This window comes from Haliotis rufescens, unplaced genomic scaffold (assembly GCF_023055435.1).
Source record: "Haliotis rufescens isolate VD_foot unplaced genomic scaffold, xgHalRufe1.0.p SCAF_26, whole genome shotgun sequence".
Taxonomy (NCBI): domain Eukaryota; kingdom Metazoa; phylum Mollusca; class Gastropoda; order Lepetellida; family Haliotidae; genus Haliotis; species Haliotis rufescens.
Window position 1 is genome coordinate 2,451,536 of NW_025963957.1, and position 19,590 is coordinate 2,471,125.

Genomic DNA, 19,590 nt, shown 5'->3' on the forward strand with positions numbered 1-19,590 from the left:
TATGTTCGCTACCTCAGATGTCTGTTAACTTCTCCAGATGGTTGTTAAATGTTCAGATAATTAGCATACCGACACAGCACCGGGGATGGCCCCTCTGAAGTTTATGCACAGCCCAGCAGGGGCCGTGTCTCACGGCGATGAGGTTTGATGTATCATGTGCGGTACCTCGGTAACTTGGTGCATTACTAAGTTCATTGGCGTTTCTTCCTAATATGTTGCGTCCCTTGGGCACGCCAGGAACCTATGATTGCGGGTGTGAACGCCGGTTTGCCCCGATGACGTGTGTATGTCTGTCAGCACCGTACCCGTGTTTCTTGGTTCACGACATCGGTGATGTCTAAGCTTTAAGACTTGCATCACTTCGGACTTTCCTCACGGCCTTCTCCATGTGACACGCTGGGATGTAGCTGAACTAGTGTTCGAAGCGGGGTTTAATCAAACCCAATCACTCATTGTCATATGTTGATGTGTTGGAAGGCATTAGTCATTTTTGCACTTTTACAATGTAAGGCGCCGGGCTATCGTGCTCTTGACGGCGTCTGGACTTGTGGCTTATTCTCGACACCTAACACTGATTGATCGGGTAGTCCATATCATCAGCATAATTATTAATTTTATTTATTTAAAAATTCTATTATCACATTTACTTACCTCTGTGGGTGTACATATTCCTTATGTCAAATCTGTGAATATCTTTCCGGATATAACCGCTGAACAATAACAAGTTTGAGAAACACGAGTATTGAAATAATTGACTTTTTCATATAAAACTGTTCTTAATGACTTTGTTTTTCGTTAAGAGCCTTCTCCATTTATACAAATACATTTCCTTTGATTAATGACTGCCACCGTGGTCCAGTGGTAGAGCGTCTGCCCGAAGGAAGGAAGTCGGGGGTTGGATCCCCGGCCGCGTCATTCCAAAAGACGTTAAAAGATCTAACTTCTACCTGAAGATTCGAGCTGGGTGGAACTTGTTGTTACCCTGTCTGGCGCTCGGCTCTAAGGGGCTAAAACAAAGACTGGTCCGCTCGGAGTCAGCTTACTGTGTCTTAGTGGAGTATTCATATAAAACTGCAGCATGATATCTCAGTGCACTATAAATCAGCATCAGTCCTGACTATTACAAGCAGCCACGCTATCGCACACACACACACACACACACACACACACACACACACACACACACACACACACACACACACACACACACACACACACACACACACACACATCGCTATATAAGTGCAATGATCTTGAACGCGACGTTAAACTCCCATTTAATCTCACCTCCTATGATTGACGAACAAATGTAACAGTAATATGACGATGACTATAACGTTCCAGTCTCTCTGACAGACCCAAGAACACATTGAATACAAAACACACTCATTCTATTCCCACCCCTTCTCAGCTCTAGCCGCCTTCCCCACCCCCTTTCATCTCTGAGATTAAGAGAATTGGGGGCTCCTTAATACTGGAGGGGTCCTTTAAAGAATCACTTTCATTTAACCTATAAAAAACTTTATGTGTTAGTGTTAGTTTAGCAATGTGACGGTAACATGGCTTTAGTACCTCTGCTTTAAGTAGAAAAAAGGGAATCTTTATGAGATACCTGTTCGGGCAATTAAGAGAAGCCCGTTTTTAACGCATTGTTTTATGTCAAAGACGCACAGTGATGTTAAAGTTGTTCAGCTAATGTACAGACCAAACCAGCCGTCATACCACAACTTTTTAGTACGGCCACATTAGGGCTGGGACGAGTCCAAATTTACTACCCGGGTACCCGACCCCCTATTACCCGACCCTACCTACCCACTGCAAGTCTCAAGATTGGGAACCAAATATCTGATTGGTAATTGTTTTACCGCAACTCTGGCCAAAACTATTTAGATACAGGGAGAGAAGAAGATACACACATGTATCAAACAATAAGATCATGCGTTCACTGAAGTTGACTGAAGCTTTATCCTTACTCAAACATATACAAATCAAAAGGAATGTGTGCATCGCCAGAAAGAAATGCGAACATAAGAGTTGTTTGTCATTAAACAATATATCATGTGACTAACCACGGGTCCGGGTAGTCCTGCGGGTACCCGGGTCCTACTCAGGACCCACCCGACCTGAGTACCCCGTCCCAGCCCTAGTCCACACGGTGCTTGGACCAATCCGAACACACCAACACTTATCCTCCGTATAACTTTTTTAAAAATCACAAGAAATCCAATAAAAAGGGTCGATTGCACGATTCCGACTATATAAGCATGTGTTTAGGACTCGCTTTCAAATAGTGACGATACCAGGTCTGCGCGAAAAGATGAACTGGGTGATATCGGGAAAATCTCGTGGGCCTCTGGCCAGTCGTAACCTATGTGTTCTATAACCTATGTTATCATACCCCGACGGTGTGGATCTTTATTCATGTTATCAACCACTGGTTGGCTTGGTTCTGACTCACCCAGGACATCGCAAAATGACCTGGGTCTTTGTATTACCCTTAAACCAACGGTAAGTCGTTGACAAACCAAGGATCATAATCGAGGCGAAGCTGCGAGTCGAACCCAGGTAGCGTGTCCTGGTACGGCTAAAGGGACGCAACTCAGCACAGCGAGCAGTGGCTCCTTGGGTCTGGGTCTCCAGTGCCCCGTGGCCACCAGAAACAACTCCAAAGAAAGTACACCATCTTCACAGGCATCTTCAACCCATCTGAACAGAGTGGAGCCAGCTTGCTGTACTATTGTAGCTAGGGGGGTAAATGTTGTCTATGACGACCGTGTAATATAGTTAGCGATGAGTCAGGGGTTGAGAGTGCCAATAAACAGCAGCTAAATTTAACTGTAAACATTGGTACGTCCCAACACGCAGAACAACTGTAGGAAATGTCAGAACAGTTTGCATTTTCCGATACCCCTGTTGGTGATATCCTAACGTTTAACACACCGATCCGAATGTTTTAGCCTGACTTCGTGCCCACGTACTTCTGGAGGAGATTTTTAAGAATTCCATGCCAAGAAAACAAGGGTGGAGCCCCCATACCTCTAACAAACATGCACACACCTTATGTTCTGCATTTAACACATACTGTCAAGATAAATAGGACGAATGGTGATATGTGATTCGCTTGCACGTATGCTGGGAAAACAAGTTGTATTGCAGCAAATCAAGGCATAATCATTTATTTGAAACTTTTGTGTATTTCAAATGTCTGTATAGTTGTGTTGTAGTATGAATGACATGTTGCAGGTTGGTTAGATTGACCCAGTTGTGGAACAGTGCCAGGATCCGCTAAGTACGGGTTCGAGTCTTCGATTATGATCCTTGTCTGCATCCTCCCGTGCCGGTTGGTATCAAAGTCTCTTTCGACTTTCCCCACATTCAGATGACATATCAGGTACGACTGAAATACTGTTCAAACCAACGACATTCTCTTACAGCTACCTTGAATACCAAGGAATCAGGTAACCTTACGTTAATGTCCTTTAATGAAAACATTTGCCTTAAGATTCGTGCTGTGTAAAGTAGCCCAAATCCTGTGGAGATCTGAGTTTGTTTGCTTGCTTTCTTGTTTGTTTGTTTGCACTTAGCAATATTCCAGCAATATATGAGGGCGGTCTGTCAATAATCAGGCCGACTAAAGAGATCGGGTGGTCAGGCTCGCTGACTTGGTTGATGCATGTCATCGTATCCCAATTGCGTGGATCGATGCTCATGATATCATTCACTGGATTATCTTGTCCAGACTCGATTATTTACAGACCGCCGTCATATAGCTGGAATACTGTTGAGTGCGGCGTTAAGCAACAAACAAAACAAAAAACATTGTGAAATCGGACACGGATGAGACGTTGGTCATGCTATAATCCTCTGGTTCGTCTGATCCAGATTTGATATATCAAGGCCGCTGTTTTTATACCTGTAATTTACTACCATTGCGTAAAACAACATTCATTCACTGACTTACTTTTGATGCCGGGACCAAATAACCACATGAAATGTTGACCTCTCCGGCGTGTTATGCGGGGTCAGTGATAAAAAGAAGATGAGTTAGGACCATAAACCAACCCCGTCCACAGCGACGATATATCCGGGGACCCCTGCCGAGATGTAGGTGTACCTACTGCTTTGTATGTTGTTCAAAACACTCAGCAATACTCCAGCTATATATCACGATGGACACCAAAAATGGGCTTCGCCCATGTGGAGAATCGAACCGTGTCATCGGCGTCACAAGCTAACGCGTTAACCACTGGGCTATCCCACATTAAGGGCTGATTGTTCTTCTGACAGTCAGAGCTTTGTTTGCTGACGTAGGGCAAGATATATAGACAATAGCCAGCTGTACCATTAGCGAACGACATACCAAGATATATTTTTAGGGTTTTGTTTCTAAATGAAGTCGTTTTAAATTGAGAACATCAGAGAATGTCAATTTGAGTGTAATTTTTCTTTAGCTATGTACTCCCCCCAAAAAGAAGTTTGGGATGATTAATAATTTTGGGGTTATGTTTATGACATTGTGTGCTCAGACTTCTCAACAAAAATATCCCCAAAAATATTCATGATCCCGAATGTTTTTGTTCAGAAAATAAAGAAAGAGTTTCAATGAAAAACTCGAACATGGTCTTAGTATATAGGCCACACGTATGTCTCATTAACCACACGAAGCCCTAGAAATACTTACTGCTGACGTAGGTCTACCCCCGGGCGTGAGACAGGACACACTTATCTCCCCTGACCTTCCCGACATGCCACGTTCACGCTAGGAGCACCTGGAGCAAGAACATCCTCTCCAGTATACTCAAGCTTCACCAGCTTACGGCTGAAGAGATTCAGCATGGCGTTAACATATGGCGACAGGGGTTCCCGAGCGCTTTGTTTCATACAGAGTTATGTCGAGGAATCTCGACGGAACGTTTGCTGTAATGAGGCTGTTGATTCTTGGCCGTATGTTTTCAGCTGTAGTGAAAACTGTTTTGTCAGTGGGTCGGAACCGAGACCGGCGCATCTGCCTGGCTGCATCATTATAACGCCTATCTGCACGTCACATCACGGGGACTGTTGTCTAGTGGGGTTGTATATGTAATTGTTGCATGTGATGCCGGTGTCTTAAGTTGTCGGGAGCTGAGGTTCAGGACACATGCACCCTTTTTGTCGAACACCTGGTGTCATAGCTGTAGGACACATGCGCCCTTTTTGTCGAACACCTGGTGTCATAGCTGTAGGACACGTGCACCCTTTTTGCCGAACACCTGGTGTCATAGCTGTAGGACACGTGCACCCTTTTTGCCGAACACCTGGTGTCATAGCTGTAGGACACGTGCACCCTTTTTGCCGAACACCTGGTGTCATAGCTGTAGGACACATGCACCCTTTTTGCCGAACACCTGGTGTCATAGCTGTAGGGCACATACACCCTTTTTGTCGAACACCTGGTGTCATAGCTGTAGGACACATGCGCCCTTTTTGTCGAACACCTGGTGTCATAGCTGTAGGACACGTGTACCCTTTTTGCCGAACACCTGGTGTCATAGCTGTAGGACACGTGCACCCTTTTTGCCGAACAACTGGTGTCATAGCAGTAGGACACGTGCACCTTTTTTGCCGAACACCTGGTGTCATAGCGGTGACGTACTATCATGTTCGTGAATGTTGGTTCTGTGTCACTTGTTTTTTTATTAATCTCCCATACTACCCAAGTCTGTCATAAACTCAATATCCCAACAGCCAATGCAAGTCTATCATAGTTTCCCAAGTCTAGCTAGATTTCTTCAGTATCTTCTGAAAATATAAACTTACTCAAATCCTACGTATATAGTATTATTGTCTTATATGAAACGAATCTATGATGGCATTGTCAACGTGTCAAGTATATTATTATGACTACGATTTGATGATATAAATATGTAACTTAATACGAATGGCGATATATATGTGGACGCTTCTGTATCAATAAAACACTAACATATGAAGAGGCGCGAGTGGGCAAGTGGTCTTATGAGCAATTATTGTCTGTGGGTCCTCTGACCGTATAGGTTCGAATCTGTTATATTTATGGTTCGTAATCGGTTGCTTCGACCAGTCACTCAAACCCGTGTACACATAAGAGTAAATCTATTGTTATATGTATTTTCTAGGAATTTAAGGCTATCTGAAGTTGCTGATTTTTAAGCTGTCGTAAGTATAATATATGTCTATACGTAAGGTGGGGGTACGGGTCGCCCAGTCGTCTAAGGCCCCGCAAATCAATATGCAGAGTTGCGTCCCTTGGGCACGACAGAAACCAATGATCTTGGGTTCGAATCCCAGTTCGCTCCGTTTATGTACCTAGATTTGTCAGCCCTATACCAGCTCGTAGGTTTCACCAAAGTGGTAAACGTCTGAGACCTGCATCACTTCGGGCGTTCCTCCAACATTAATTTTAAGCTGACGCGCCGTGATATCATTAGAATACTGTAAAGAGCAGCGTTAAACCCAACTCACTCAGGATATGTATGGCCACTGTTAATACGCAAGGTTCCAATGGATAACAAAATTTATCAATGGAAGTTTATTTAAAATTAAAAACATGCACAACAGACCCGGAACCCATCTCGTGGCTACGTGAAAAACAAATATTAACAAAATGTTGTATGAATAAGCAGCTGTGAGTTTAAACATCCGGGCAATAACGTCATCCCACCTCCCCAGTATGCACATCTTAAGGCTGGACACACGTTGTACAGTTTACGCATGGGAATACGCAGAACATGCACACTGTGAACATACTCCCCAGCATAGCGATTTATATGCGGGGGTTTCAGTCCTTAAAATGTTTATATTTGGAGCAGCGTGATCTGTTTCGGCACCCAGATGTCTAAAAAGATTGCTGATTGTTTGTGTCGAAGTTTTTGCAAAAAAGAAGTAGTTATTTGACGTGTTAATTGAAAACGTAATGACGGTAAGTTTCTTTTTTATATCTTCTTACAGAAGATCTTAATCGTAGTACCCTTCATAGCCAGAGGCGCGTCTCCATGTTCAAGCGGTACCCCGCCTGGAGAGCGGAAAGTCAGGGGTTCGAACCCCGGCCGCGTCATACCAAAAGACGTTATTTGTTGTTACTCTGCCTTGCGCATGGGATTAAGGGGCTAAAACAAGGATTGGTAGTCTTGGAGTCAGTTTACTGTGTCTGAGTGGGGTATTCATGTTTAACTGCGGCATGGTATCTCAGTGGGCTAGCACTATAAAATCGGCATTAGACTCGCACAGGCAGCCACACACACACGTGCATTCACGTCGCTATATAAGTGCATTAATCTAGGACGCGAGGTTAAACCTCATTTCACCTCGCCTCATCGCCATAGACGTATTATATCAGTATAACTATAGAGCAATTTCGAAGACTTTATGTAGCAACATCCTCGTTTATCCAGGGTATTATATGTTTATACTATCATGGTGAATACCTGGACTCACCACCGTAGCTTCGAAGTGACGTCACCATCTCCGGGTGGCTTATCACTAACCTAGCACATAATTTCTCTCGCTTCTGAATGAAATTTGATTGGACGACTATTTATAGTTTCGTGTCATTTCAATTGGATTTGTGGACGGTCGGGTAGCCTTGTGGTTAAAGCGTTCGCTCGTCACGACGAAGACCCGGGTTCGATTCCCGACATGAGTACAATGTGTTAAACCCATTTCTGGTGTCCCTCGCCGTGATATTGCTGGAATATTGCTAAAAGCGGCGTAAAACAATACTCATTCACTCGTTCACTCAACTGGATTTAAAACGATTCTGTGATTGCTAATGGGTCTAAGATGTTTATCAGGACGAATGGCGGTATAATACACTGGATTAAACAAAGATTAAGTGCAATGACCTCAAATAATGTTATGACATTCATCTTACACTAGACCAGAATGGTGTATATCGACTTGCACTGTTTGCACAAGCATGACCGGGTGACGACAGGTCCACATCAATACAAGCCTCGTTTTGGAAATTGTTTTGCCGGTAGTGAAACCTGAATGTCCAATACAAAACCTAACCTGATAATGTTTCATAGATTTGCAGATGTCTTAAGAGCATGGACGTGAGTGGAATTTCAATCATTCATTCACTGACAAAGATTTTCATTTATGTAATATTTGATTTTTGGAGCCCTATGTTTAAGGTCATCCGAACTCCAAGGAAACGGTCGGTGGGTGCGAACATTTGTGTTTATTGACTGTGTTGAAGTCGTTGAGTAACACCATATTCCTATATCCATCACATAAAAAGGGCTACAACACATCGACTGTGTGCCGCGTAAAAACAAAACCACACGAGAATGGTTATAGCGGCCGCAGCCACGCAGTGCCACTACCATCGCGCGCTGCCGTCCCATTCGCTATTTGGAGAATGTATAAAAAGGGTCAGTGCACAGTTGTCGTATATTTCCCAATGCTCGGAGTACTACACGCGATGTTAAAATTACATGAGGTATCTTCAATGAGATAAAAAGCTTTGTTGTTAATATATTTCACGGACGTGTGCCACTAAAGTAATAAAACACATTTGCTAGGTTGTACTTCCTGAATCAGAACATTAAAGCTTTCGTTACAAAGTTGAAGAAATCGGAATACCTGAGCATCTACAAAAAGGGCGCTCATCACCAATTTGGAGTCTTGCAGAATTATGAAAAATGAGCAGTATTGTAGAGCAACTAAACATGACTAAAAAAAACGTGGGCTATGATGCAGACTAACTAAACATGTGTCATGATGCAGACTAAATAAACATCGGATATGGTGCAGACTAACTAATAGTGGGCCATGATGCAGACTAACTAATCATGGGACATGATGCAGATTAAATAAACGTGGGACACGATGCAGACTAACTAATCGTAGGCCATGATGCAGACTAACTAATCATGGGACATGATGCAGACTAACTAATCATGGGACATGATGCAGACTAACTAAACATGGGCCATGATGCAGACTAACTAAACATGGGACACGATGCAAACTAACTAAACATGAAACATGCACTCTAACTAAACATTGGACACGATCCAGACTAATTAAACATGAAGCATGCAGACTAACTAAACACGGGTCATTATGCAGACTAACTAAACATCGGTCATGATGCAGACTAACTAAACATGGAGGATGCAGACTAATTAAACATGGAGCATGATACAGACTAACTAAACTAAACATCGGTCATGCAGACTAACTAAATATTGTGCATGCAGACTAAATAGGGGTCGTGATGACGACTAATGGATGCAGAAACTATCCCATTCAAACATAACATGCTGGATATGTTGATTTGGCCACGGATCTATAAATATCATACACCCGTGATTTATGTTTATTGAGCCCCACGCATACATATGAAATGTTTTTATGTGTGCAAAACACCACTTGTATAATACCTATGTGTAATTGTTTACATGCGAACCGGAGTGCATCGTGTACATATAAAGCAGGTGCATCAGTTGGCAACCAAGTTGAAGTCTCGCTAAAGTTAGTAGAAAGTGCAAATATACGTTGGTTTCTTTGTTTGTTGTTTAACTCACTCAGCAATATACCATCTATATGACGGCGATCGTTAATAATCGAAACTTGACCAGACATTCCAGTGATTGATATCATGAGCATCGATCTACGCAACTGGGATAAGAGAGCCTGACCACCTGATCCCGTAAGTCGCCTCTTACGACAAGCATGGGTTGCTAAAAACTAATCCTAACCAGGATCTTCACGTAGCAAGAATTAAACGGCTGACATTAAACAACGGAAAAGGCTTACCCGGAATCTTCATGGGAGCAAGATCATCGTATACAATATTCATATGTGATTAATTTACACGTGTGAGGCATACTTTCTACAAAGGTACATCACACCTAGACACTAGATAGTGTAGTCCTCTCCTTAACCATAGATTGGGCATCTTCAAAATACACATGAAATTTCGACATATGCGTATACATGCGCCAAACGCCGATGGTGAAGTAAAAAAGTCCCAATATCTTTAACCTCATTTTCCTGATCTGTAACTAGTTTCGTTGCCGCTATAAAACCAAGATACTCTTCTCCTCCCACAGGTGTCCAAACCTCGGCCTATAACAAGGCATTATACATAATCTCTGGCGTCTATAAGTTCATGTGTTACCGATCATATTCCCTGTTTCACAGGAACTGAGATTTGTTTACACACCACCATGCCGTGCCGGGGCTTGCATTTTCGCCTACCTGTTCAGGAAGAACTATATTTTGCCAAGTGTTCCCCGAATGACTCACACTGCTTTGATGTGGCGGGGTATGGCGTGAGCGGGGGCAGGTTACTCTGTTACAGGGAATCTGGTTTTCTCCGCGGAGTAATATACACAAACAATGCACAATCAGTGCTAGCGGGTCACGTGATTCCAACATGGCGGCCGATCCGAAGAACAACAGTGATTATCGGTACATATATGTCAACGAATACCTCTCACGTTTCAAATATGAGGCGGTTACGCTGGGGAACTCGAGAAGAGAGCTGTTGGAAAATATACAAGGTTTGTGGGGTGTTGTTATCAAAATGCAAGTAAGCACATGATTCTAACATGGTGGCTCATCCGAAAAACAACAGTGATTCGCGATACATAAATATCACACGTAGAGCTTCTACGTTTAAGATGGTAGGTTAGATTTGGAGTAGTGAGCTGTGGAAAAATATACAATGGTTGTAGGGTGTAATTATGACAATGCAAAATCAGTGCACTCAGACCGATTGGGTCGTCTCCGTGGTCTTGTGGTAGAGCGTCTGCCGGAAGAGCGGAAGGTCCGGGGCTCGATCCCCGGCCGCGTCATACCAAAAGATGATTCTTGGTGTTACCCTGTCTGGCGCTCGGCATTAAGGGGCTAAAACAAGGACTGGTCGGCTCGGAGTCAGTATACCGTGTCTGAGTAGGGTATTCATGTTAACTGCGGCATGGTATCTCAGTGAGCTAGCACTATAAATCGGCATCAGTCCGATAGAAGCAGCCACACACACACACACACACACACACACACACACACACACACACACACACACACACACACACACACACACACACACACACACACACACACACACACACACACACTCATGCACGTCGCTATATAAGTGCAAACAAAATTGGCCGCGACGTTAAACCCCATTTCACCTCACCCGATATTGCGATTGACATGAGTGAGTTTGGTTTAACACTGCTTTGAACTGTATTCCAGTTGTCGTTGGAAGTAAGCCCGAAGTGATGCAGGCCTTGGACTTTTACTACTTTGGTGAAACCCACCAGCACGGGTTTAGTGCTGATAAACCTAGAAACATAATCGGGACTAACCAGGACTCGAACCCACGATGATAGGTTTCTGACGTGTCGAAGGGACGCAACTCTGCACAGCGAATTGCAACGGCGATAAATTCATGATAGAAGATATTCTAGATGGTAAACTGATCAACATGGTACAATGTTACAAGTCCTTATAACAATGCGTCGACAGTGGCGGTGGTGAAACGTACGTGTATGCCGTTCTTGCGTTGCACAATTAAAGTGAATGATATGGCCAGAGACCATATGTGTATGGTCTCTGATATGACTATAAACATAAACACTAGTTAAAGCCTATTAAGAGTCTTTGAGTGTGTAATATGCAGTAAACTACGGTTATAAGGAACTCAGGACCACTAATTTAGTTCGTTATAACCGTAGTTTATTATAAGCATATATACAAGATATATGCAGCAAATGTCCGGGACGAATAAAATCAGAACGTTATATCCGTCAGTTCGCTATACGCGTGTTCGTTATAAAAGTAGTTTACTGTATATGTAAATAAAAGTGACAAAGACATTTCCATAATCATAAGAAATCTCTGCCAATGTTTTCTTTTGTTAATTTGTTTGTTGTTTAACTCCGCACTCAGCAATAGTCCAACTATATGACAGCGGTCTGTAAATAATATAGTCCGGATCAGACATTCCAGTGATTGCCATCATGAGCATCGATCTGCGCAGCTGGGAAATGATGTTCTAAAAGTGGCGTTAAACCATACTCACTCACTCACCAGCAATTACTCTAATATGTAATGAGACACTGTTTTAACTTGTATACACTTTTTCAACGAGTGTGGATTGGTTTGGAAATAACCATTTTTATAGTGATCTATATCTGACTATTAAAAGCAGCGGGGGAACGGATCCAACTGGATGCACACACGATAAGTCTCTAGACGATACACATCTTCGTCTCCCATTGCAAATAATTAATGCTGTGTACCACGCATCATGAATTATATCCTTGAAAAAACAACCCGCACGTGCAGCACATCAAAGCACGTGATGGTACCAATGAAGATGGAGAGATACCCTAGGGTATATTGTTCGACGGTATATGAATATTAATAGCAAGCCATGGATAATAAATCATAAATCTTTGCATCAAGTTTGGATTTCCCATACCATCTAAATATTACATCACGAGACGGGATCACTGATCGTTTGTCTACAATGGTAAAACGATGCTTGCAAGCCGGTGTTAGGCTTCTAGGACGCATCTGCAAGTAGTTTTTAATATTTTGTTTTGTTTCAGCTGGCTGTGTGTTTGTGTGTTTTGTGGTTTGATCGGCTGGGAACGTACTTTACCAGCAGAGATGTCTGACTGGCATATCAGATGTTGCAACTGAACCTGTTTATATTAGCCAGCTCATCCAGTGTAGGAAGCATGCTTGCACTTTGCCATCGTACACCGCGAACATACCATCTAGAGCATACCAAGATCAGCAATCACCATACAATGTGTATGAGGCAATGTGTTTATGAAGTATAGTTTGTGAGATATAGATTAGGGCTTTATTTGTGTTATTGTGTAAATATAAGAGACAAAACCATTTCCATATCCATAAGAAATCTCTGCCTACGTTCATTGTACGGTTCCGGCCATATCATGAGCACGTGGATATGAATCATTGTCATATAGTTATGATACAGGTGTTCGCGAACAGGTCTGCGTATCCTGCCCCATCTGTGGTGCCATCCAGAAACAGCATGCTCGATTGTACCTCAAAGGTTGTGAATTGTAGACACCAAAGGCTGAAACAGCTGGAACCAGACAATCCAGTGATTGATATCATGAGCATCGATCCACGCAATTGGGATCGATGACATGCATCAACCAAGTCAGTGACCTTGATCACCCGATCCCGTTAGTCGCCTCTTACGACAAGCATAGTCGCTTTTTAAGGCAAGCATGGGTTGCTGAAGACCTATTCTACCCCGGATCTTCACTTCGAGTACAACAATGTAAGTAATGTAAGTGAATCATTGTTAGCTTAGACCCAATTTGCCCGGAAACCCCGGGTATTATAAGACTATATGATAATATTACAAGGGCCATTATCTTCACGTATGGCTCGCTAATCCAGACACTGCTAAATCCAGACGATACCGCAGGAAACTGTCCGGATAATCGGGGTTTAGTTGTTATTGGGTACGCCTGGTTTTCATCATTGGTCTGCCTGTCCGGCATGGTGCACGTGGACGTGGACATCTTTAGCCGGTCTGGGGTATTTACCTTGTACCTGAAGCCAAGGTAAACACATCAAGCACGAAAATACCGTACAATTACCCCGATAACCTTTCAACATTTGTGGAAACAATTTTAGCCCTCGTGTGGGCAGCATGCCGACACTGCGAGGGACTTGTTGCTTGTGATGCACATATTAGCGGCGAAACACACACCAACTGGCTTACCAGATGGTGCGGGTATCTGATCAACTTTGATATACCGACACCTCGCTGAGAACGCCGGGGATAGGCCTTACCTGGCTCTCACCTGTTGATTACCGTATTGTTTATGATTTACGAGCAGGGAGAGTATGAAGACGAGAGAAAGATAAAGAGGAGCGATAGAGAGAAGAGAGAATGGAATCTCGGGGTATTCGTGGATGGGAAAGGAAAGAAAGACGGAATCTATATTTTTTTATTCGTTGTTTAGTTTAAGTCTCAATCTTGATGATTCAGATTTCTGCTTGAACGCAGAGTCAGGCGGCGGTGTGGCAGAGTGGATCAAGGTTGACTCGAAACGGTAGACCTGGGTTCGATCCTCCCAATGTCTGAAACCCATTTCTTGCTATCATGTCGCACATCATGATATGTGGGCAAACACGGCGTAAATCCAAACCCAGTTACTCACACACTCAGGAGTAGTATATAGAACAGTCCACAAGCCATGGGTAACTGAATGAGAGAGAGAGAGAGAGAGAGAGAGAGAGAGAGAGAGAGAGACGGTGGGGTGACAGACAGATAAATAAGAGACAACGAGAGGGTGAGATATAGTGAGAGACAGAGACAGAGAGAGACAGACAGACACAGACGGTGAGAGAGAGTCAGAGGGAGACAGACACACAGGGCGGACGAGAGATAGACAGTGAACCGGAAAAAGAGATAGGGAGAGAGACAGACAGACTGGTAGAGAGACACAGAGACAGACAGAAGAGAGAGACACAGGGAGGGTGAGAGAGTCAGAAAGAGACAGAGGGGTTAGAGGGAGACAGACAGAGAGGAAGGGTGAGAGATAAAGAAAAAGAGAGATAGACAGAGAGAGGGAGACACACAGGAAGAGGGTGAGAGAGAGGGAGGCAAACACAGAGAGAGGAAGAGAGAGAGAGGACGAAAGAGTGGGAAAAAGAAAGAAACCAAGACACAGAGAGAGAGACAGTAAGAGAGAGGAGGATGATCACATAGTTATATGAGCATGCACAATGACTGCAGGTGAGTGGCTGCGACGCCGTCGGTAAGCTGCTAAAATAGTATCCAGTACCTACACCTTCCAGTTCAAGTCCCTGGTTGTGAACTTAACCCGAGGTAAGACGCTTAAACATAAATTGATTTGACAGAGTAGGGCGAGCCTTTGGCATATTCCACCCATCACTCCCGGGGGAGGGTACCTCGATCAAGAGTAGGCCCGACACAAGAGATGCATGTGGTATTCACGTTTGTAGCTGAACAGAATGCATGATGGGTATATCATACAAAACTTACTAGAAAAACAAATGTCTCTCCTGCAGACTTAAACAAAATATGTCCGAATATTACCAAGCAAGTCCAAATACTTAAATTTCAAGCTAAAAAAATGAAGACATTTCCTTAGCCCTTTTTTACTATATATTACAACTGAAGTCAATTTAACTAAACAAATCTTCAAATACATGTATTATCATTTCCGAAAATAAATGTAGTTGAGATCAAAGAGGACACTGGTGGCCGCCCAGCCCGGTGTCTCCACGTGTCCATGCAAGTTGTGATGCACAGAGAAGCCCCGTTAATCCGGACGCCATGGTTCACTGACAAAGATGTGGTGCGGATCAACCAAATTTCCTTCGTAGACAGTCACCTGAGTACTTACCACCAGTTTCTACTCTTTGTTCTCTGTCGCCAAAGTCCTGAGGATATACTGGTCAATTTAGCCTCATGAGTTTCCACATTAATAACGAATCACGAGAACAGTACTATCGTTCCTGGGGGCAGTCACCGTAACCCAATTGCATAGTGATTTCAGTCATGGTATTGTCTGTTCACCTGGGATTTTGTATTGAGATCAATTAAAAAAAAATTAGCTACAGCTGCAAAACCAGTTATTTCTTGTAATTAATACTATGAGGTAAAATATATTTTGCTAAACAAAACCCATTGCAACAATGAAATTTTTATGGCAGACAATGTTTTTGCCAACAGTATTAAACGTAAATATTTTTTCACGAATTTTCGGGGACAATATATATTTTACCATAAAATCCCAGAGACCCCCTTCAAGATTATCAAATGGTCGATCCCTAACATCATTACGGTAAAATCTATCGGCAAATTAAAGAGGGTAGTGTTTGCTATAATAGGATTTATTCAAATTTGGCTACGGATACGTACGCTTCCCTGAACATTACTGTACAATGCATACCGGCGTTATTGCGGGTTCATGTAAATGTGTCCTTTGTGCACTTTCCGAAATGTAAACTTCACGAATGAACATGACAAGTTGGAAATTGCCTCTAAAATAATCTAGATGATTTATACTGCTGTCGTTTAACTGAAATATCATATCATGACACATTCTACAAGGATAACTAGAGAAAAGCAACGTGGCATAAGGAGAAAAGAAAATCGAATTATGACAACAATTTGAAATTTTAGCCGAGGCACTACGAGGAAGAGAATATAAGGATGTCAAATTCTTTATTATGAGGAACACAACGTTTCGGAGTATATGCTTACTCCTTCATCATTTCACCTGATGAAGGAGTAAGCATATACTCCTAAACGTTGTGTTCCTCATAATAAAGAAGTTGACATCCATATGTTCTCTTCCTTATGTGAATCAGTTCTAAATGCCATTCAAAGACCTGAGACCCTATGGTTTTAGTTTTTCCTTCACAGCACCCCTACTCTACCAAATGACCTCCTCGTTGACCTTTGTGTGAAAGCAAACAGTAACGCCCTTTTTTCAGAACTAAGAAATATGAAATTAAAGTATTGGTATCCGCAAACGTGGAGATTTCAATTTCCTCCAGTATATGGTATCTTCTTTGTTATCGTGCGAGACAGTAGGAGGCCCGAAAATGTGTGCGCCTCACCTCGGACCAAACAGCCCACTGATATCACCGTTTCGTGCCCGGCCACGGTGCTATCTTCAAGCTACGCTACGCCAAAAAGAATCCTACTTGAGTATATATCACGGATTTTGTCTATAGCGATAACCCTCGCAGCTTCAAAGCTTCTTTTGAGGCACCTTCGTGACTAATGAACCATTTTCGCGGACTAACATTAATACCTTCTTTCAGTGTCAGTGATAAGGCGTAGAAAACACTGATAACTACTTTAAAGTAGTGGTATCCTTCCGCAGTCGATAGATAAGACCTGACTAACTGTGGGAGAACTTCCGGTTTGTACGTAAACGTTCCGCTGGCGCCCTCTATGCTTGACTGGTTTCTCTATCATTGTACGCATGCCCGGCTGCCTGTGCGTGGAAGATTTATATTGATGTTTGAAAGATATTAATCGCCCGTCTCAGGGGGAGATTTCCAGTGCAAGCTGCAAAAACAGACGTTTTGCAGGATTTGATATTTTCATGTAAAAGTATATGTAATATATATAGACTTGTAATGTGAAATAAGTCAGTAAATTTAATCATAACTAGCTTGAATTCAAAATTTAACCTTAAAACCTTTGACCTCATTGAAAGGTGAAATATTTGAACTCCATGTTAAACTCAAACACTTTTTACATGCATAATTTCCTATTTCTTTCTGATGTGTTATGATATATTCATTATGTACTTGAATAAGGTATTTTTATGAACTCGAATATTATACCTAAACACATAGTAGAAATCATAACGTTATGCCGGAAACCCGGGTTCTAAGCCCAATATGTGTGATTATAAGGGACAAGAAACGTTCTCATAGTGATAAGAAACCCTCGCTATAATCTGGGTCCATTGCACTATTCCGACCTTATCTTGAGCAAGTGTCGAGGAATCGCCATCCAGCAGCGACGACACCCGGTGTTTTCGAGGTATCTCCACCTTTATATGACTGGATAGACTTGCACGATACTCTTAGGCAATAATTATAAGTTTAAATCATAAGTTCTAGAGGGGCACGGGGGCCCAGTCGTCTGAGGCGCCGCGATTCGCTGTGCAGAGTTGCGTCCCTTGGGCACGCCAGAAACATATGATTTTGGGTTCGAATCCCGGTTCGCTCCGATTATGTTTTTAGGTTTGTCAGCGCCACCATATCCGTTCACGTGGGTTTCACCAAAGTGGTAAACGTCTGAGACCTGCATCACTTCGGGCTTTCCTCCCACATTAAGCTGACACGCCGTGATATAACTGGAATAATGTTAAAAGCGGCGTTAAACACAACTCACTCACTCGTTGTCATTTTAAGAGACTGCAGTCCTTACTGTCAACATATCTAGACTTGCCTATTAGGAGGATAGAATTACTACACATCCATGGACCTTTTCTTTCAGGTACAGCCTTGGAGCAAGGCTAATAACTACTGAAGGCAACGTGAACACACTCACTCACTCATTGAGAAATCGTTTAATCTAAGCTATTCACTTTGTTTCATTCGAATTCTTGGAATGGGAGTCATCCAAACTAAAAGTACATAAAATACACTTGATGCTTTCAGAATGAGAGATAACCTTAATTACAAAGTCAGCATCAAAGCGTGTTTGTTTCCGAGGAGCGTAGAGTAGACACAAGGCATAAAGACAACGAACATAAAGACGTACTCAGCGTATCAGCCTAACGGCGGCCCACCCAGGAATGATAGCTACGTCTAGCTCCTTATCACTGCATGAAACACCCTTCCTTCTTCACCCGAGCCAATTACAGGAATTGACCGCTGTTATGAAAGATATATTCACTTCCAACCGTCACTGATGTCGGGGGATATGGAAGAATGTTGCCCGGATGTGACGTCTACCGGGTTTACAGAAAGTGTGATCTTGTACACGTAAACGTTACCGTGTAAGTGTATGTGTTTTTTAGTGTTGAAAATGTAAATAATGATTATTGAGAAAAGTGATATACAAGATTGATGACGGGGAAGATGATCATGATGATTATGACGATAAAAATTATGGGTCGGGTAATGAAAAGATAAAATCGCTGGGAATTAATATGGTGTTGTAGATGGTGATTGTGCTGAAGGTGATGTAGGTGATGATGCTGATGTTGAAGATGATGACTGTAATGATGGAGATCGTGATTCTGGTAATGAACGGTAATGATGGTAATAATAATCGTGTTGTAAATTATGACGTTTTTTTGTGATCGTTGTTATGCAAATGGTGCACATGGTGTTTTAGTTGCTGATGAAGATGGTGTTATGCAAATGGTGTATTAGTTACTGATGAAGATGGTGTATATGGTGTTTTAGTTGCTGATGAAGACGGTGTTATGCAAATGGTGTTTTAGTTGCTGATGAAGATGGTGTTATGCAAATGGTGTTTTAGTTGCTGATGAAGATGGTGTTATGCAAATGGTGTTTTAGTTGCTGATGAAGATGGTGTTATGCAAATGGTGTATTAGTTACTGATGAAGATGGTGTATATGGTGTTTTAGTTGCTGATGAAGACGGTGTTATGCAAATGGTGTTTTAGTTGCTGATGAAGATGGTGTTATGCAAATGGTGTTTTAGTTGCTGATGAAGATGGTGTTATGCAAATGGTGTATATGGTGTTTTAATTGTTGATGAAGATGGTGTTATGTAAATGGTGCATATGGTGTTTTAGTTACTGATGAAGATGGTGTTATGCAAATGGTGCATATGGTGTTTTAGTTGCTGATGAAGATGGTGTTATGCAAATGGTGTATATGGTGTTTTAGTTGTTGATGAAGATGGTGTTGTGTAAATGGTGTATATGGTGTTTTAGTTGTTGATGAAGATGGTGTTATGCAAATGGTGCATATGGTGTTTTAGTTGCTGATGAAGATGGTGTTATGCAAATGGTGTATATGGTGTTTTAGTTGTTGATGAAGATGGTGTTGTGTAAATGGTGTATATGGTGTTTTAGTTGTTGATGAA